Source organism: Hippichthys cyanospilos, chromosome 20 (assembly GCF_059441005.1).
Source record: "Hippichthys cyanospilos isolate Australia breed blue-spotted pipefish chromosome 20, RoL_Hcya_1.0, whole genome shotgun sequence".
Lineage (NCBI taxonomy): Eukaryota > Metazoa > Chordata > Actinopteri > Syngnathiformes > Syngnathidae > Hippichthys > Hippichthys cyanospilos.
Genome location: NC_142388.1, coordinates 6,453,797 through 6,475,905, shown reverse-complemented (window position 1 = coordinate 6,475,905; position 22,109 = coordinate 6,453,797). Strand labels below are relative to the sequence as shown.

Here is a 22,109-nt window from a genome sequence, read left to right as displayed (position 1 = left end):
GTTAACGCTTCATTCCTTTTAAATTCGATTTTTCACCAACTTGAGCATGAGCACTTGTCAGCGCTTATTGGCATCTACTGAAAAGAAAAAGTAAATACAAAATGTTTTACTTGTCAATCAAGAAAATTTCGTCTTAACTCCTATTAATTAGAGTCGGAAACCAGGCGCATTTGATTCTAGCAGAACGAAAGGCTCAAACGCACAAAAAAAAAATCATTTCTGTTCCAACACAATATGAAGAGGCAATTTTAAAAATAAGAACAAAAACAAACATGCTGCTCCGAGTTGCAAAGCTCAAATCATACACACCAAAAAATAACATAAACTTTTATTACAAAATTAATCAACACATCAGTAGGAAAAGCATTTGTATTCGTTATCGTTATTCCAGTTTGTGTGCCCTATTTACTTCCTGTAGCAGCTAAACTCAAAGCTGAAGTCAAGTCTATTAAAGTCGTGTATTTGTTAGAAGCTTCATAAAAAATATTTGTTTAAAAATGCGATTATTGGCACTTAGTCCCGGAAAATGTTGTGATTAAATCAGTGAAATATTTTCAAGTGCTTGGCAGCACTAATAAACACATATATGTCGTTTTCTTTGTTTGTGGGTCTTCTGTGCTACACTTTCCAAACTTTCTATCTAAAAATGTCACTGATGATTAAAACAGGAAGTGCAAAGCATTTCACTTGAATTTCTTTGGTATTTTAATGATGCTAATCCAACACAGAAACCTCCCCTGGCCAAGTTGTTTCCTCATTTTTGAATCGACTGATTTATTTTCTTCATCTCAGCACCGACTTGATGTTGATGGTTCCATCTTTAAAGCCGTCTGTTTTGCCACTATTTCGCTTCCTCTTGAAACACTTTGCCCCGATTGTTCCCCCTTAAACAGAGCCCACAGCGGTGACTCTGGACCTCTAGGCACTTCCCTTCACTGTTGCCCCCCAGGTACTCACTTCCTGTGCCCCACACCCGTCAGCACTCACCTTAAGCTAGCACAGCCCTGGAGGCACTGGTGCAAGGACGAGACTTGGCTTTGTACTCGCTTGTTCACATGTATTTCCCCATGTATGTGTGTTCCGATTTCCACATTTGATGAGCGCAAATAATGATGATGAAGAAGTTGCGTAATATGTAGAATCATTCAACTGGTATTTTCAAGCATTTCTTTGCTATGACGGATCGTTTGCTCGGAGGGACTTTTGCTGCTCGGCGAAGTTTGGGGAAAGTGTGTTTGGCAGCTTTACGTGCCTGTTAGTGATGTGTCTTGTGTTTACGTGTGTGTGTGTGTGTTTTTCTCCTGTCCTTGTCTTGAGTGCTTTTGCTGTTTTTCCCTGGCAGGCTGTTCTGATTGGCTGGCCCTGGGGAAAGGAGATATCATGTTTAGCCCCAAACCAACATGCATCCCTCATCCACCATCCACCGCCGCAACGATTGTGTGTCTGTCTGCGTATGTGTGTGAGAGCGAGTGAAATAGCACAACAGAGAGTCAGAGGGAGGTCTGCGCGTTCAGGCGATCACACACTATGCTCTTTCTGCTAAAGTGCTTCTCGTCTACTTGGCCAAGGCTGATGAGGTATGACATCACAGCACTTTGTTTTATCTTTAAAAGATGAGCAGGGAGCCCTTCACATCCCCTTAATGAGCTTGAGGTGCCCACACACTATACTTGTGTGTGTATGTGTGTGTTTGTCCGTCCAAGCTGCCCACCCGGTGTCTACAAATATTGTGGCGTGCAAACGGCATGCATAAGGTTGGGCACGCTTTTGGTTTTCTCGCTAACACCCGTTTTACCCATAACCCCTGGCGTTTCCTGTCCTGAAGCCATATGTCAGACCTCATTTGGCTAGCGCGTCAAAAATTGCGCTCTCGCTCACCTTCCAATACCACAACCTACCGCCAGCATATCATTTTTCAAGGCTTCCAGTGTTTGTTTATTTATTTTTTGGGAAATGTTCATTTTTACTGTGGCGGTTGGGGGCTAGCTTGTTTTGGTTAGCGTCATCAAGAAGTGAAAGAAAAAGTCAGGTTGGGGGCCAAATAGAAGTCAGGGCTGGACAGTTAATCAAATTAATTCAATTCATTCATCTTTTGAAAAATCTAATATTTGAAAACCTAAATTGTGCCATTGGGATTTTGCAAGAGTGGCACAAAGTTGGTTGGGTGGTTTACAATAAGGTACTAAACTACTGAATTGTGGCATTTAAAGGGATAGCCCATTTTCAGCTGTAAAAAGTTAATAATTTGTCTATAACGCTTTTATTACCTGCCTTTTGTTTAGACATTTCTTTAGCCTAACAGTTGAAAATATTTGAAAAAGAAATGTAAATAAGTACCTGGGATTTGATATCTGGTCTCGTAAAAATATAAAATTATGTTTTGGGGATTTAATCACTTAATAACTAAATTATATGTACAAAGTACTTTTTAAAACACATTTTTTCACAGAAAATGACATCACATGCTGAAAGTTCAGGTAACAACCAATCACAGTTACAAGAGAAAGAAGAAAGGTGTATTTTTAAATGGGCCATATTAATTGGACAAGCAATTTTAATACTTTTAACGCTGTGACAGGAAGAAAATCTTTTTCTTTTCAGATTAAGAGCATATTGATTGGAACAGGAAGCAATTTATTGATCATTTGAATGATAGAGACTCTTTCTTTGCAAAATGTTGTTTACCTTTATTATCTTTTTAGCAAGCAAGTCAAGTGTGTGTGTGTGTTAGAATAAAGTATTATCTGTTTTAGAAAGTAAACTCACATTAGTTTGGACATGGACCTTTTATTGGGAGAGACAATAAAACAAGGTAAAAACATGTCGTGTCAAACAAAATTCACACGCCACAGCGGTCAATAAAAGAAAGATAAACCCGCGATGATTAATCCGAGATTAGCTCCCGATGTGTGCGGCAAACAACTCTTGCTCCTAATCCTCATGGGAAGCTTCTCGATGTGCGCGCCATGTTGCCAGACGTGACAGTAGCTGGCTTACGCGGCTGTGTTGTGAGATTAACTAGCGTTAGCCATCATTAGCCTGCTTGAACCAACGCAGCAACAGACAGCAATTAACTCGCTAATCCGGCTAATCCACTAATGGAGCTAATCGGACTGGATAGTTTTTTATTTATTTTTTTCAATAGGTTCTCCACGGAAGTACACGCACGCACATGGAGTGAACACAATTGCAGCTTGCAAAGTTTTTACAACAGACATTCAAAGTCAGTCATGATTATGTGCAATGAATGCACCACAAATGATATGAATGGATGAATTACCTTTTTGAACATCGATAGTTTAGCACAGCTTTATCTATGATCAGAATTGGTAAACACATTTCTAATTGTAAAATCGTGTATTCCATTTTCAAACGTTTTTGGTCGTAAATAATGCCAAAAAACAAATTGTTGAAGCATCAGTCACCATAATATGACATTATTAGACTGTACAAAGAAATTCTAGGAAATATTTGAGTGTTTCATAAACAGGAAATCAAATGTGTTTTGACTACGGCTACATTCAAGCTATAGCAAAAACAAAGCACTCTGAGCTAAATTTTTTTGCACTGTGTAAGGCTAGTGTAAAGCAAGGTCTGGGTGAATTTGTGTTGCGCCGTAATGGGTGTGAACACAAATGACTGTTTTGAATTTTGGGTAACCACCTGGGTATTGTGTCGAACGATTCAAATGGCACTTTTCTGAGTTATGTAATAAAAATTGTTGGTTGGAAGTTTTTTTTCTACTAGGTCATATTTTGCAATATGGGTTAAATGATTTTGACTAATTAGTTGTCGTTGACATTTCATGTTTCAACGTATATCTTGTGTCTTCCTCAGGTGTGTCCCATATGACTTGAAGTATTCTCTCACACGGTGCACAATCATTCAGAGACGTGATTGCATTTCATAACGGTCACCACGTTGTGAGCTCTACCCTTCGCATCCGATTGAGGTACTATCACACAAGCATGCGCCTTTTAATATGGTGGGCCCTGTGGGTTAAGTATGGAAATAGACCCCATAATCAAGACTACGCCTAATAATACGGTGCACCTTATTTTGCGGAAAATACATTAAGACAAAAAAAGATTCTATGCAAGCTAGGCTAACTGCTAGCTTATTTGAGCAGGCTTATTTATAAGGACCCATCTTAACGAACCTGTGCTATTTTATATGAACGTAATAGAAGCTGAAAATATATCTCATTAATTAAGGTTTAACAGATGATGTCAGTAAACATGAACAACACTTACGCGATGTGACGTTCTGACGGGGGTGAATATAAATAATCCTGGGGAAAATTCATTTCCAATTGTCTCAAATCACATGTAACTTTCCTCCTCTCAATGGAAAAGAAACATAGCAAAGTTGATTCAAAGGAATCCTACAAAGAATCGAAGGGCACATTGTAAATATGAATTTCTTTATGCTACGTCGTCACGTTTTGTCTTTGCCTGTCTTTGGTTTCCTCCCCTCTACATGTCCTCTGTCTCTGTTTTAACTTAGTGGCTGTCGAAGAAGCTAAAAGTGACACTGTAAGAGTTTAGTTTAAGCGGGATTGCGCCTTCAAACGCTGACCTTGGCTACTATTCGCTAATGATGCTAGTTGGTCTAATGACAGCGTTCCCTCTCCGTGTGTGTTTCAGTGTAGGTGTGTGTGTGTGTGAGAGAGAGAGAGAGAGAGAGGGAGGGAAAGACACGGTGTCAGACAACCAGCGAATAAGTGCATGCAGGGGAGCATGTGAAAGTATCATAATCAGAGCTGCTAACGCTAATGAGCTAGCTCTTTGAAGAGACTAGCCCAGCGAGGGCCCCACTTCTGCTAGCTCATTAGCTGACCTGAGAAGTGCCTGATTAAAGTGCTTTTGATGAAAATTTCAAGGATTTTTTTTTTCCCCCCAAAAAAAAGGAAAGACATTTTTTTTGTGAAGTGAGATAAATATTGCACCAGTCTTTTATTTTTTATTTTAGCGTGAGGTTGAGGTTGATGGAGAAAGTGGGAGGTCGTTTACTAAGAAGGCATCAAAGGGCTCTCTGAAGAGTCCTGGATGAGATTGATTTGCTATTTTTATTGGCGATGAAATGTACAAATATATTAAATGGGAGGAGAGAGCGGAGAATGTTTCCTTTCACTCTTCAAACAGCCGCGTGTCATCTTCGTCTCTATTTCTCGCCTTTGCGCGTACGTGCGAACTGATGAGCGCAACCTGCCTCTGTTGAAGTCAACAACTGTTTTGCTGCGGCGGAAGAGTGGCACCTACATGAGAGGCGTCGCGGGTTAAATTAGTCTTCAGGAGAAACGAGTAGGACAGATTGCGGGGTGCTGAAACATCCATCTTAAAAGGAAGAACTTACACAGAGCGAGGTCTTTGCACTGAAAACTGCATTCAAGACAAAAATGTCATCCCTTAGCACAAAAGAAAAGAAGTAGTTTGGTGCGTAATATTGTGACAGTAAAGGCACGCAGCCTTTGGTATTGTTGACCAAAGGAATTTGTTATAAATAATCTTGGTGCGTTGCTCACTTTGCATTAAAAGCCGCGTGGGGAAATAATGCAGCTTTTATCACTTGTTGATTCAATACAGCGTTAATGGAAATAACAGTAACTTGTTGCATCAGGTGGAGTTGAAAATAAGTAACTCTGTGATTATATATTTGCATGCGATACTAACTTCTAGCTCGCAAGGAAATACAATTTCTTCGTTACTTTATTGTAGAATGTACTATCGTGGACCAAACACAGGCAATGACAAAAGGGGTTTGAAATTTGGACAGAGATTCATATAACTCTTCTGATACATGGCGATTGAGTTTTTTTTTTTTTTTTAAACTTGCGGTATATGCACTGTAAAACGTGCACCGGATTTTAAGGCGCACTGTCAATTTTTGAGAAAATGGAAGCCTTAGGGTGCGCTTTATAATGCAGAAAATTAGGCACTTTAAGTATTAGATTACTTTAGTGCTTATGGCATTTCATACATTTTTTGACACTCCTTGAGCTAAACATTTGGAAAAAAAAATCGCACAGTATAAAGAAGTATCTGGGTTTGAATCTGGACTCTTGAAAAACGTAAAAAATGTCTTGAAGATTTCTTTGCCATAATATACTGCTCTACTATTTTAATAAAAGACAAAGTGAATGATGCAACATCTTTCAAACAGCAAAGGCAAATGCTAAATCTACCACATTATTGATCAAATGCTTTCCTCACCAAGGATTTCAGGTAGAGCGTGTATTCATTTTTTAGTGTATAAGACTATATAGGAAACAAAAAAGACTTTTTGTGAACTTTTTAAGACGTGACAGTGCAGTGAAATGCAGCTTGTGTGTGTGTGGATGCGAGAAGGTGTGCAAAAGTATGCTTGTTCGAGTGTGTATGTCTTGTGTCGGTGTTTTGTGTATGTGTGTGTCTGTGTGTGTGAATTGTAGTAGTTTAGGCAGGCAGAGGTGGATCTCTCATAGTGAATTTGGACAGACTGGAGTCTGCAAGGCAGTTCAAAGACTGTAGGCCCACAGGCAACAAGCAACACATCCCTGTGTGTTTGGGTGTGCGCGTGTGTGTGTGTCTGTCGGTGTGTGAGAGAGAAATTGGACAAGGGTGTTTGGTCTGCGTATATGAGCATATTTTTTATCTTGACGTGCGGTGATTTCCGCCTTGATGATGCATAAACCAATCCGTTTTTTTTTTTAAATATCCATTCCCTCACTTAACACACACAGTAAATACACACACACTAAATTAGCATGAGCACAACGTTCGCCGTAGACACTTTCAACAGCTGTCCTGGGCTGTGACCCTGCTGCAAGTTATGCACACATGCTGCTAACAAAGAAATTCATTATAAAAATATTTCCTGCTAATTGTGGGGCCGTAATTAATGAGCTAACCTTTGGAGAGTGGATGGGGAAGAAGGGGAGGGAAATTATTCATGTCATCTTTGCATATATGAATATGCAAAAGATAATCAACCCCTCCAAGGAGGGACGCAAAAATGCCTCTACGTCTCTATCAAAAGTTTTTTGTTTTAATTGTGTAAGTGCCGGGGTAGTCTATCAATATATGAATCATAGCGTTTCGAAATCAAATACTGTATATTACAATCTCTTGCTATTCTGTCATTCAAAATATAATTTAGTCTTACTGTGGAAAATAATCGATTTTATGCCTTTTTTTTTCTGGCGTTACAGACCAAACCATCAACTGATTTGATGATTAATTTGTTTGTGTATTTTCTGTCTTGTCTGTTGGACGGAACGTCCTGTTTTGATGACAGGAATGTCAACGAAATATATTTTTTAAATTAATCGAGTAATCGAAAAAATAAAAGCGGCTTTCGTCAGTTATTTAAATATTCATTAGTTACAGCTCTACCTTTTATTTTTTAATAGCACAGAGGTGGTTTATTTGTGTTCAATGTTACACAATATTTTGTTGATTTGTAGTTTTCTAAGCTGAAAAGAACATTATTTTCTACATTGATGGGCGTAATCTTTTGGTTCTCATCAAATCAACTGTTGCATTTTAATGACACATTATAGACTCTAGCTTCGTTCACTTTTATAGATAGTTGAGCAAAAATAACTCTATGGGTCAATTTGAACCAACTTTCTGGGGTTGTTTTGTACTAAACAACAAAATTTATGAAGTTGACTTCCACAAATGACGTGTTTTTTTTTTGTGCAAAACAACTCAAAGTTAGGTCATATCAACTAAAATATTCAGATTTTTTTTTTGTTAACCAAAACGGTTACGTTTAACCCAACTGCTTTTAGCATGTTATAGAGCTATTAGTCTTTATAGTGTTAAATTCTGACATCGGTGAGAATGTGGAACAAATTTTGGCCACGGTGTGTGTGTGTGTGTGTGTGTGCGCGTGTGTGCGTGTGTGTGTGTGTGTGTGCGTGTGTGTGTGTATGCGTGTGTGTGTGTGTGTGTGTTTGAGTGAGTGTTTGTGTTTCAGATGACTGACTGCATGTTGGGATGTGTGCGTGCCGGAGACGAGCGACTATGCATTTTACATCTACCGGCCACATTGATTGGTTTGGTTTGCTGAGGGAGCAAAGCAGCTAATTGAATAGATGAATAAAATAAGTCTGAATAATAAATGAATGTTTTGTTCTGGTGCCTCTTTGCAAGGGAAAGCAACTACCTCTCAGGTGGGTTGAACTGCATGTGTGTGCGTCCCTCATTAGCTTCCTAGAATTACCATACACAATACATACTGTACGGGATGATCAATGCTGTCGATGAGTAGCCCAGTGCTGGACACAGAATACGTCGATTTTCATTGACAAGCAAATGTGCTGATGAAACATACACACGCATACACACACACACTTATTTCTTTTAATAATGTATTCTAGCACTGCTTTATCACAGCCATCACACCTACATTATTGACAATTGACCCCACTTGAAATACTGAAACTGTGTGAAATTGGAGTAGTATTGCTGTCTAAATCTCCTTTCATGTAGATTTTAAGGTTGACTAATTAGTTGCCCCCCTAATTCACTGTCTCACCAAGACACTTTATCCATCCATTCATTTAATGTAGCCGCATGTTCTTTACTAGGGCGGCAGGCTTACGAGGGTGATCAGTAGGAATGGTAACTATAAGGTTGCGAGCATCAAAGTCTGCACAATCATTTACGTCGATCATGCCAGCCTATATGGAGCACTTGATCATTGCTAGTTAGCGGATAATTTATGATAGACGCAGCTAATGGAGCTTGAGCCACTAAATACTGGCAACAGATGCTGTATGTCAGTGTAATTAGATCATTTGTTTGCGGCCTGAATTACCATGGAACATGATTTCAGAACAATGTGGTGCTTTTTTTGAATGGGAAGTTGGGAGAAAGTTGTAATAGAAAGCCTTTCAAGTTGTTACACCACGACACGCTGCAGGAAACATCGACATTAAAGCGATCAAGCCATTCGTATCCATAATATTTGATAAAGTAACGTTTGTTTTGAAGCTGGACTTCTCACTGTTTTCCCGGCTATTGTCGCCGAGATTGACGAAAATCATGTTAATGTTAATGTTAATGACAAAAATCCTAAAAGAAACACTGCCAAGTGTTTTTCAAAATACAAATGCCTATGCTGAAAGTTACCAACATGCTGTACATATGAAAGACTAAGCACCCAGAATGAATTTTGTTCGTTTAGCGCCGCATTGGCAGTTCGAAATTGTCACATTGAGATTAAAGCTTTCATGCCCTCAGGCATGCTAACCATCTGAATGTGTCCATATGGACCTTGGTTGATTTTCTTGCATATTTTCACTCTTCTTTTTTGGGATGCTTCTACCACAATTTAAACTCCGCCCACTCACTGCAAGCCATTCATCAATTAGACATAACATCGCACACCTCAGTGACCATGACTTTTTGCTCATTGCGTACGCGTGCACTCATACTCACACATGCGCACATGTACAGACACAGAGCAGTCGCCATTGTAATAGAGTGGTCTGTCCCAAGTGGCGCTGATTAAGTTTTCATATATGCCCTTGGGGTGAAACACTTAAGGGTAAACCAGATTCTTCCAGCAGAATTAAAAGGGTTAAAAGTGAGACTTTTTACTCCACATAAGCTTACATTTCACACATCTATGCTTTTCAGTATGCCAAATGGGATGGAAATCACAACGTTTATTTTATAGCATGTACTTGTACTTATCTTCTTTGGAAGTGTGCTTTGTGTTTGGTGTAAGAGGCGGGGATGGTTAAAAATAAGTCGCAGGGCACACAAATTCACACCCAAGGACAATTCCGGTCGCAAGCTGTGCAGTCAATATCTGAATCAATAACTAACATGAGAAAAGCATGAATCGTTTTTAATGAAACATATACTCACCCTTTTCTAAATATTAAATGCATTATTATATTCAACAACTAAATTTTTATATTGTTTTGTACAAAACTATGCATTTTTCTGGTTGTTTTCTGCAAATAGACCCAAATATTGGGTTGGTCCTTTTTTTTTTTGACCCAATCATTGGGTGTATTTTCAACCCACCATTTTTTTAGCGTGCAATTACTGATACCAAATGATATATATCTAATTTTAGCATTTTCTTTTACCATTTTCTAGTTTTTTTCTTTATATAGATATATTTACAGAAAATACAGCTTAATGGGCATCTGCCAGACATGTATAATTTTAATTCCCAATCATAAAACGGCCACAAGAGAGTATCTGCTACTGTTATGAGTAGTCATACCTTGAAATATTAATTAATACCTTCATCGAGGAACAAATTACAGGACTCTATATAAGGAATGTGAATACTACTTGAAGCATAGCAACTGCTAGTCCCGAACAAGGATTTAAACCTTCGAACCTCAGAATTGTCAGACAACAGATGTCCTACTATTTCGCCCTGCTGATGAAATTCATCTATTTGAAGTCCATTGATTGTTATTCTGTCAAAGAACAAAAGTTTTGTGCAATATCCAAATGACAGCCAAACATTTGAATGATTAAGAAAGCATTTTTTTTTTTCCTCAAAAGAAACATTTCACCTGTAAAATTCGTCACCGGGAATCTGACAGTGGCGCGCTGAAGGTTGACAAGGCCGGGTTTCGGGGGTCCATTCGCCTGTTACTCATCTGTCAGTTGCGGGAAACCTCCCCGTGCCCGTCGCATGTTTCGGAATCCAGTCAGACATCCGAGACTGACGGCTGCAGACGCATAAGCGCAACCTCACATCAGTCAAATGGCGCTTGATTGTAATGATGAAAACAGGCCAGTATCTGTCACTCTGATGATGTGGAATTTACTGGAATTTACAACATAGTTGATTACTGCATGGTTTTAGGAATTTCGTTACATTAATATGTTCCCAGCATTTGGTCAGCTTGCGAATGTAAAGTGACCAAAACCTAAAAAAAATAATAATAAATAAATAAATAACAGGTGAGCCGTGATTGGTCATTACCTTCACCCTGAGTAAGTGCAATGTCATGTTCAGTTGACAGGATATGACAAAATAATTTAATTTTTAGGCCAATACTTTCCTTCTGACTCAAAAATCTGATCAAAGCCCTGAATAAAAACATATGGATTAATATTTAATTTGCTTGTATGTAGAGTTTTAATTAACTTATCGAATAATTGCTGCAGCACTGTAAATGAGTGAATAGAATGTGATTGGTTGGTCTTCCACCCTAATATTATTTGGGTTAAAAATAGTGCAAATATGGGTTAAAAATTGAACAACCTCATACTTTGGTCATATCTGGTTTGTTTTGCACAAAAGAATTTGTTTTTTATGGATCAAACTAACCCAAATATTGGGCCCTTCCTTTTTTGACCTTATTTTTAGCTCAAATATTTTTAGGCTGTGGCCATACATCGCCTCTTACTCAAAGTTAGTCGGGATTGGCTGCAGCTCATCCCAAATGAGGAGATGCACCATAGAAAATGAATGGATGGTTAAGAGTCACTCTAGAATGGAATCTCCAGTGTTTTAGATGGAAGTTTTCTTATGGTATTTTGACAAACTGCTGGTCAATCTCATTGCCTTGCTTGTATTTTAATATCCGAACATTTTTTTGATGCCAGCAGATCAGCACCGCCGATGAAACGTACTTAAAAGTAGCAAAAAAGTAAGTCATCTAATTGCTCGGCGGCAGCCTTCGCTTCCTTCTCAGTTTATTCATGCCTCAGTCGCCAGTGGAAACGGCAGAACTGGCCAATCGGAGCCAAGCGAGGGAGAGCGGAAACCTGCTGCAGAGCGAGAGGACACAATGCGGCCTGGCAGCTTTAAGCATCTGACACAGAGCCGGGCTGACACACACTTTTACACACCGACGCAGGGATGGAAAAGCGGACGCAATTGCACGCGTACGCTGGCCAAATGCACAAAAACACACGGGGACGGTAACGCACATCCACACACCGTGACATAGACACATTGTGACAGGGCCTCTACTCTGGATGGGAGTGGCAGATCTGAAGCCCCTCGGGCTAAAATGCAGTTACTGGGGTTTAAAAAAAAAAATGTAGACTATCCCCCCCCTCAGCCATCACCACTCTTTGAGTCCCCCACTCCACCCCCACGCACCTTTCCTGGCAAACCCCGCCCCGTCAGTGTTAAACGCGTGTGCATGGCTTCTGTCAGAAAGATGCTAAATGGCTGAAGCTTTCTGCCTCTGAGGCTGCATGTGTCTGGTGTCAACTGTAGTTTTGTAGCTGCCGTGTGCATATGCGCGCGTGTGTGTTAGGTGTGCATTGAGGGCCTGAGGCGAGCGTCCCCAATGCTCGCTGGAGGGAAGTCAATAATCATTAGTTTTCCAGGTGAGAGGTGCTCAGAGCGTAAAGCATTGAGCTTTTTCTGCCCCTCATGTCCGATTGCCCATGGCTCCGCCGATCATTTCATCCGTGCGCTTTTATGCCCGTGCTGTCTATTTATTTATACAAGGGGCTACAAGTCCTCTTGTCGCTTTATTTCTGGTTTTACGCAAACTATTGTCCTAGCGGTTGCTATGGCCATGTGTTTGTTACCTTTGTCATAATGCTGATGCATTTCTCAACTTTTGTCATTTTTAGGTATTTATACGTTACAATGCAGTTGCTTCTGACCTTTGCTTTGTTTTGCCATATCGGATTGGTGTGTAACAGTTTTTAAGCTCTAGCTTACACATCAGCATTCAAGCTGTCTATTTCTTTCTGAGTCTAGTTTCTGAGTCTATTTTCCGAGCGGATTTCCAGGTCTAGTATCCAATCCTAACTGTGGTTATGTTGGATTTGTGTGTATCGAGAAATTCTAGGCCCTGGGTTCTCACTGCCACATATTCAGAATGTCATGTCCTCAAACTGTCATGTCAAGCTGACATCCTACTTTCTTCCAGAGTTTAGTTTCTGAGTCTATCTTTCAGACTTTAGTCATAATAGCTTGATTGAGGCAAACGATGAAGTTCCCATCAAGATTACATACAAAGTGCATGACATCTTCATTGCCACATTATCTAATTTGATTTGATGGAGAGGTGTGATGTGGATGAACAATTTCGTCAATATACTGTTGTCAGATTGCTTTCAACAGTGAGCTTGCTCCGCATAGTGCACATGCATCTGGGTGGTATTTAACAGCAGGTTAGCGGCCCGCGCATGCCTCTATTACTCACAATACTTCCTCGTGGCAGCCTGAAGGCTCCCTGGCTCCGCACCCCGAGGCTACTGTTACGTCCAAACCTCAGTAAACTAGCCGCTGGAAAGCTACTGATTTGCAACAAAGAGTGCTTATTTGATAAAGGACTCCGCAGGCTACTGATTGTTTCTTTATTTGCCAAGAGTCACATGGTACTGATAACCTCATGAAAGAGTGAAAGGTAAGTCAAAGAGATGCACAGTCAGAAATGATACAGTTAGGCTCAATTTATTACAAAGCAACAAAAAACACAAAATAAATACAATAATGGACATGTAATGCATGTGTATCCAAATGGGGTCAGCATGCTTGGAAGAACCAAATTCTGCATTAAGCTGTGTAATGTTTGCGCAACATTTTGCTCAACACTTTTTGTCCTATCCTTTGATCTTTCCATCAAAAGAAAAGCATTGAAAGAAGACAGTAGGGAGCTGAAATTTCACCCAGATGGTGACAAACCACCTAGTTACCAGCAGAGGTCCTTCACTTGGCTAAATTCTGCGAGAATGATATTGAAAAAAATGACCCCAAAATAGTCAAGATACAAAAGTTAAACTCAGTTACTGTTCTTATCTGAAAACAGAACACAAGCTCATCCTTGTAAAGTGTAAGTTTATCAAGAATTTATAATCCCTTTTGTGGCACCCTCTTGACTTTGTGTTATCCTTAGTCTTTCTTCTGTGTTGTTATTGACACAGTTTTATATATATATATATACACATTTCTGTATCATTTAGGGCTGCACATAAGTTTTTTTTTTTTAGTTGCTTGTCTTTTAATCGATGAACTTTATTTTGAATAATAGTTTCGATTTCCATTCCTTTATTCCAAACAGTACTTTTTTCAGTTGACACTGCGAAAACATGATCTTTTTTTTCCTGATTTACTTCGATATGAAAAAAAAAAAAATTCTCATTTGATTGATGTGGACTTCTTATAAGTCCACGATTATACATTTACTCAGCGGGTGAGTCCGTTTGACTACAGGCGAAAAGACGGATATATTTTCCTCAGCAACGCTGCAATGCAAATTTGAAAATCTTTAAGGAAACCTCCTCCATCATTATCATTATTCCCAAGAGAAGTCAGTCCTGTTTTTATTTACTGACGGTTTATGTAAGCATCACAAAATCACCTTTTTTTTTTTGGGAGGCGGGGGGTGATTTTGTTTGGATAATTATTACCGAGCTTTTGTGTGTGACTTGCGGGTGGGCTTCTTGTGTGAGTGTGTGTCCATGAGAGCGTGAGGCTGATAAGTCCAGGTTTTAATGTGGTACGGCCGACATAGCCTCGGGTCATGCAACAGGCCTATTGTGGGAGGGAAAGAGAGAGAGAGGATAAAGTGAAACTGAAAAGTGTGTCTGTGTGTGGTTAAAGTGTGTGTCTGTGTGTATGTTAATGTGTCTAATTAAAAGCGTAGGGGATCATGCTCCGCCACTGAGCTCTAGCAGCCGCTTGACGCAGATATGACCTCGGGCCATGGTCTGTCTCTCTCACACACGCGCGCACACACACGCAGGATTCTATCACACAAAAGTCGGAAGCGGCAACACACACTTCAGCTGGCCACACGCAATAAAAAGGAACCCCGACACAGGTGAAAACACACGCAAGCTTTCGTATTCATCCCAAACGTTTTCCCGCGTCGTTCGTTTCCCAGGTGTGAACACTGAGTGGGAAGTGAGGAAAATGAACTGGGCAGGGTCATTGGAAGCGATGAAATATTGAGTTGAGATGTTGAGTTGTCATGTCCAGACCTCCGTGAGTATATTTGATTGTGAAATCCCTTTCAGCAACTGGAATTGCTGCTAGTCTCAGGACAGATGATTAAATGCCTTAAGATACGAGTAAGGCTGCAACTGATGATTATTTTTAAACATCTCTGACTATGTCGATTGAGATCTGCAGAAAAAGAGGAAAGAGTAGAGTGCCTTCTCCGGGTCCTAGATGAGATCCTGCCACAATTAAAGTATCTTGTTCAGGAGTGAGGCCTTTTCTAACATAAAAAGTAGAAGAGGATCATTTACCTGTGACATTATTTGAGGTGATCTAAAAGTATGGGGCAAAATATTGAATGACAGTCTTCATGAGCTGTAAAATGCGAGGGCGCTCTTGTGGTTAGTGTGTGCCTCGGCCGTTAAGGGGCGGGCCGGCATGAGCTGGAGGGGAAGCGAAGGGGGGGGGGGGGGGGTAATACGGGTGCCTGTCGCCCAAGGCTGTGACATTACCACAATTCTGCTCTGCTTCAAAAGAACCAAATCTAGCTGACGAGTGAAGAGATGTCTCAGTGCATGTGTGTGTATAAGCAGCATATACTGTGTGTGTGTGTGTGTGTGTGTCTAAATGACTCTTCCTGTGATGTAAAATCGCTCTAATGTGCTGTGACACAGTGCCTTCTGAAAAGCTTGCGTCGGTGTTACCCCACTATCAACTGACACTCCGTTGCTACGAAAGTGTGTGTGTGTGTGTGCACGCACATGTGTATGTGACAGCGAGCGAGTGACACCTCACCCACATTAATAGATTGATTGACAGATAAACAGTTCGCGCGAGGGGAGCTCGAGTGTAATCGAGTTTTCAGCCCAAGCAAGCAGAGCTGTTTTTAGCGTCGCTTGACAGTCTTGAGTGTTATTGAACGCTCCAAATCAGTTTGCATCGGATCTAATTGAAATCCTATAGACAACTTAGAGGTTATGCTCACCGGCTCTAGGTGTGATGAGCTACGTAAAAGCAACAAAATGATGGACAGCTTCATCAAGTTTGGGATATCTGGTAGAAGGTGTACGACTGATTGATTATCTGACAACTAGGTGCTAATCAATTAATCAAAAATTGTTTTTGATCACCGATTTATGGTTTAGAGGCCTTAAATTGTCCAAATCCTCTGAATTTGAGTTTTTGGTCTAAATATTGTCTGATTTATTTAGTCCTGTATGAAAGTAGTGTGATTGTTGATTGATAACATTTTACTTAAAAAAAAAATTCTATATTTTAGCCTCTTTTCTAAAAAGTTAGGGACCATCCTGGTTAAATATATTAAAAAACATTTGAATGGTAATTTGTAGGACCTGTCCTGTTGATTTAATTAAGCGACAAAAATGAAAACATGCTTTTCGAATTCCAATTTTTCAGTTAATCTCTTGATTTATTAAGAGAATCGATAGTTGAAGCACTACATCTGTCACATTTACATCTTTGTTGCACAGCGGCTAAATAAAAAGCAAAACACAATTAATCGACAACAAATTATTATTTCTGACAATAGTTTGCTTTTTCTACTTTAAATTGTCCAAATGCTCAGATTTTCAACTTCTCAACAGTAAATGTGACCCAATTTCTGTAGTCCTCCATCAAAGCACACAAAAAACGAAAACAACTACAACTCTGACGCTACAGACCAAACCACTAACTGAATCATAATTCATTTGTCAATTTAAAATATGATGTTTTTGAACAAATAGAATGGAAATTAAAACATGTTTTAAAATTCCATTGACAAAATACTAAAACAAGATCTATTATTGAAATAATAATTAGTCGCAACTCTATTTTACATGCTACCTCAAAAAAATAAATAAATCAGACAGGACATTCTGCAACGTGCGTCTATCGCAGCATACCAACATGTTGTGCATAGAAATGTCCAATTAGGATTTTGCGAGCGAGAAGACAAGTGTGTTTGCGGACTCATGAAAAGGGCTGGTAATTTCACGCATGGCCTGGTGGTTGCCTTTCAGCTTTTGCCTGGAGTGTAGCAGGAACTCCTTAACTGTTCAATGACTTTAGCTTGAGGCAAGGTCCGCTTACACACACACATGCATACTCACAACACACACACATACAATTACATCCATCTACTAGTGTTACTCCAGCTACTTGCGCTGCTGAAAGGGGGACTGAAAGTAGTTGTTTGACGCCGGAAGCGATCTTTGCTTTGTCTGTTTGATAAAGCCACGACGTCCATCGCCTTCAAAGAGCGCCGTGCTGATCTGATGCCGAGTGTGTGTGTGTTGATGGATTTGACGATTATGCCGCCCAGGGCACTCAGCAAAAACACAGATGATGATGCACATGTTGTAAAATAGAGAGAGAGAGCTAGAATGAGTCGACTGATGAAATTAAAATTAGGAGCGAATCCAAAAGTCCACTCACCGAAAAGTATCCATGTTGGTTTTAATTGCGACAAAATTAGCCCCGTTCCTCATACTCTTGGCCCCTTTTTTAAAAAGTGTTTATTTTTGCCATAAATGGAGACTGAATTGTCCATAGACGTTAATGTCACATCTACTGCACTTGCGCTGCATCTATTGGACATGATTTTGCATGTTTAGGATTGTCTACCATGTCCACTCACTGAAAAGTATCTATGTTGGTTTTAATTGAGACAAAATTAGCCCCGATCCTCATACTCCTGGCCCCCTTTTTAAATAGTGTTTATTTTTGCCATAAATGGAGACTGAATTGTCCACTGACGTTAATGTCACATCTACTGCACTTGCGCTGCACCTATTGGACCTGATTTCGCACGGACATGTTGGACATGTTGGACATGTTGGAGACATGAGATTTGCACTTTATCGGTTTCCCTCAATGAACGTCTGGTTCGGATGGTGGTTCCAAATTCCCCGGCAGGCCTAACAGTATACCTGTTCAAGTTCAATTCAAACTACTTCCTGTACTTGACAAGCTGCTCCACACTGGAAGTTAGTGAGTCTGTCAGCGAGTCCAACGCTACTTATCAAGAGAAAGACGAGCCCGCCTGATCTCCCGGGATTACAGTATAGGTGTGCACGTGTGTGCAAGTTCAAGCCCTGGCTTCCTTAATACTGCCCGTGTATTAAAGTAGAATGCAGTTTCGTACCTTGCTCCCCTCTAACGCGCACCTGCCTAATGAGTGAGCGAGAGAAGGGAAGAAGACGGAAAACACAGACAGCCCCCCATACTCCATCGCTGACGTATTGACATGCATGCCATGGATATCCTGTAGGTGTGTGTACGTGTGCGGGAGCTGGAGTTGGTGCAGCGGTAGGCTTGCTGGGTTAGAGGATAATTGCCAAACCATTGGGACCTGAGCTCTGCCCGGCCTGTCAAAGCAGGCGTGACAAAACCTCCAATCAAGCCTGCAGCCAGTGGAGAGAGAAGCGAGAAAGCCAGAAAGATGGCAGGAGAGAGAAACCACTTTTTTTTTTATCATCCTGAGAAAATTATAATCCCTATATTGTAGCTAATGCGACTGTAGTGTTATATTCATATCAATCAATGTCAGTTTTGGTAGAAAACACAGCAAGCGGGCATACACAAGCACATTCCCAAATGCCCGTGGTAGTGGCTCCGTCGTGTGGTTATTACTGTAGTGCCGCTAGGCTAATGGTTTAGGGCTAGCCACAGCGCTCACTCTCATGCATACACGATCATGCACACATTCATATTGTGTGTGGTATGTGTGTATACACTCATACAGGTTGTGAGTGTCACCCATTCTCCAAGGATGCAAACGGCGGTTTGCCTGACGCTGGATTTCTTTGGAAAGTGCTGCAGGGGAAACCTACGCATGCACAGATTGAATCGTTAGTGCTGAGACAACAGAGATTTTAAATACCAGATATTTTCTCTTTTTTGAGCACTAAGTGTCGAGTTGTCCACTATTATCGCAATGCCAACACATTAGTAGTCTACTTGCCGTATTTTTGCAGAGTGGTTCTCTGTTTTCTAAAAATATTTTTAATTGCCGTATTTCCCGCACTATAAGGAGTACCACATTATAAGGCACACCTTCAATTAATTACATATTTTAAAACTTTTTTCCATGTATAAGGCGCACCGGATTATAAGGCACACCCTCAATCACAATACAGTAATACTCAAAGTAATAACAATAATATCTCTTAATATCATATTAATTCAATGTCAATATGAGCAACCTTGTTCAACTGTAAACACACAAAAGAAACAGGTAAAGCTTACTTTATGAGTTCATTCCCCATCTACAAATCCCAACTCAATATTCATCCACATATAAGGCACACCTGATTATAAGGCGTACCATCAGTTTAAAAAAAAAAAAAAAAAAAAGACTTTTAGGTGCGCCTTATAGTGCGGAAAATACGGTACATAAAGTTTTTGGGAGTTTGTCTATGTGACTTATTAATGGCAGGCAAACAGTTTGTTGGTTTCAGCTCAACTTTGACCCCAATAAGGACAAACAGTATAAATTGTTTGTTGCAGAATGCAGATTTTGTGCTGAAATCTTTTTTTAACAAGGCAATGACTTATCTTTTTAATATGTCATAAAACGGGCATAAATGCTAGATCATTGTTTCATAAATACATAAATAAATATTTCATTATGAAATATTGGTCTGTTTCATGAAGGATTAAAGAAATCTGAAACTGTCAAGGCTCAAATTCTGCGGATTTGGACACTTTTAGGACTAATAGCTGATCAAAACCGATTACGGATTAATTCCAATGTATAGCTATAGCTATCATTTTATTTCTCTCTCTGTACAGTATCTTGTTAGATTGTACATATATACCTAATAAAGTGGCTGGAAATTGTGTGCAGGCTCTAAAAGACACCGTACATTCTCATGGTCGGGCTCTTCTGGGATTGGAACTTGAAGACAGTGTCATCAAGGGTGATTTGGGTTCTAGAATGCAGTCAACACACACTCATAGAGTACATCCACCTGGGACGGCGTTCACAAGGTGTCTGTGCTGTGGGGTTACCGGGGTGAATACAGAGTGGAGCCGCACCGGGAATAAGCTGTCAGATGAAACACTGAGGAACTACTGAGACACACACAAGAGAACGCGTGCGGGAGAAAGTCTGTGAGACTCTTTGCACATGTGCAAAGAGTGGAGCATATCCCATGTGCATGATTTGGTGTCCACTTCTGTCGTTGTACTTTGTGTGAATGTGCCACTTCCGATGTGTGTGTTTAGTACATCGCTGTGTGAACATGGGCTTTTTTTTTATTGACACTGCATACACGTGTTTGTGTGTTTGTGTATGTGGTGTCCAGTAGAGCTCTACTTTACTCTTAAAAAAAAACAACAAAAAAAACAGATATTCCCTTACTCTCTATGAACTGGCTGTAGATTAGATTTTATGAAGTTCACGGTGACAAACTTGAACACGTGGCTTACACACACGCAGACACAATATATTATCTGTGAGAGTATATTGCTCACAAATATTTTTGGATTAGCTTCAGAGGAGCAATACACTATTTAATATTACACTTGCTTTTCGGACACATCATTCAATCAGATGTTTAGAAATCACATTTTGCGTGCTTAATCTAAATATTTGCATATACAGTACCAGTCAAAAGTTTGAAAAACACCTTCGAATTCAAATAATTTCAAACATATTAAAAAGTCCAAAAATTCAAGCTATTAGCACTCGAAAGTGAAGAGCTGTGAAGTGAAAGGCATTCCAGGTCATAAAGCATTAGCCACATCATAAAGCTGACTTAAAAACGTGCAAAGCTGTTACCAGGACGAAGGAGGCCTATTTTGAAGAAACATTCTGTTTTCATTAACTTTTTTTTTTTTTTTTTTGCAAAGGTACCCACATGAATCAATCATTTATAATATATAGTTCATTAGCTGTCTAACATTCGATTAACATAATTAGTAGGTGTTTCCAAAAGTTTTGATTGCTTTTGCAGAAAGATTCTCATTTGGAGGAATGTAAAGACACTTGAGATTTTAACAAACTTTCTAGAAGTATCATTAAATCTTAATTTAAAGTTTTTAATTAACAGGAACAGTACATTTTTCTTTTCAAATTGAGAGCAAAGGAATAGGAACATGAAACAACTAAGCTAAATTATGTTACTCTACTTTTCGAAATATTGTTCCTCTTTTTATATTTTTTCTCTTTTTATATGGGTGTGCATTGCCATTGTGACACAATTTTTCTTTATACGAGCAAAAAAATAAGCCGTGAATTTACACTATCTTCTGGATTTGTAGAATTAAAAAAAAAAAAAAACTGAAAAAAATAATCATTGAAAAAAGCCTAAGAATTCATGTACACATCTCTCAAATTTAATGCACAGCTAATTTTACGCCTCTGACAGGCAAAATCGCCGATGCACCAGTTAATAAATCAACTTCCACATCTGCTTGCGTATGCAGTCGAGTTTTCAAGCTTTGCTTCGCATGTAAAACTTTAGTCAAATTAAAACAGGAAAGAAAACAGAAATCCATTCCCACTGTCCCAGAGTGGGAATCGAACCCACGCTGATTAGACGCAAGCCAGCGGAGTAAACCACTTGTGGTGTTTCTGTTTAATAAAGCCGCACGTTTGGAGGCGCCCTGTCGTTTTTGGAACGCCCTTGATATCGAATGCCATTGTTTTATTTTGCATCATCTCATAAAAAAATCCTTAAAAGGCAAGCGTGTGGAGCACCAAAGCGTGAATATCGTGGCGTAAACGTGAGAGGAAAAGATAAGAAAATGCGCGCGTGTGTCCCTCAGGTAAAACAGAGGAACATGGTCTGGTATCTGAGCCAACATCCTGAGATTGTTCCTGTTGATAAATTGATATCATGAAATATAGATGCAGAGCGTTTCATTCCCGACGCCACGGGCCCGGAGCGCCAAACGGGAATGCTTTGAATCCTGGGCTGGAAATTTCCCCCAAATCATCAAATCTGACAACAAAGGAAAACTCAAATGGACTGCCTTAATGAGTTAAACACACAGGCGTAGGCGCGCTCACGCCCACGCGCTTACACATGCGCTTGATCTGGAGAGTCTTTTAAGCAACTTCCTTATCCGTCTGCCTGGCGCCGACACACGCAACGCAGCAACGCCGGCTTTTGTATGATCAACCGGCATCAAACGCCAGATCATTTAAATATTCATATGAGGTGTTAGAAGATGGCCGACTCCGGCGTTCTCCGCAGGTATATTAAAAATTCCCCCTGTCTCTC

At 39.9% G+C, this 22,109-nt stretch overlaps 1 protein-coding gene across 2 annotated transcripts in view; it reads left to right on the top strand.

Annotated features, from left to right (window-relative positions):
• Window positions 1-22,109, top strand: part of tfap2d (transcription factor AP-2 delta (activating enhancer binding protein 2 delta)) — a 71,378-nt gene that overhangs the window by 7,911 nt on the left and 41,358 nt on the right. For both annotated transcript variants that reach the window (XM_088404156.1, XM_088404155.1), the window contains exon 2: window positions 3,838-3,952. The gene's annotated coding sequence lies outside the window, so the exon portion shown is untranslated. The remainder of the gene's footprint in view (window positions 1-3,837; window positions 3,953-22,109) is intronic.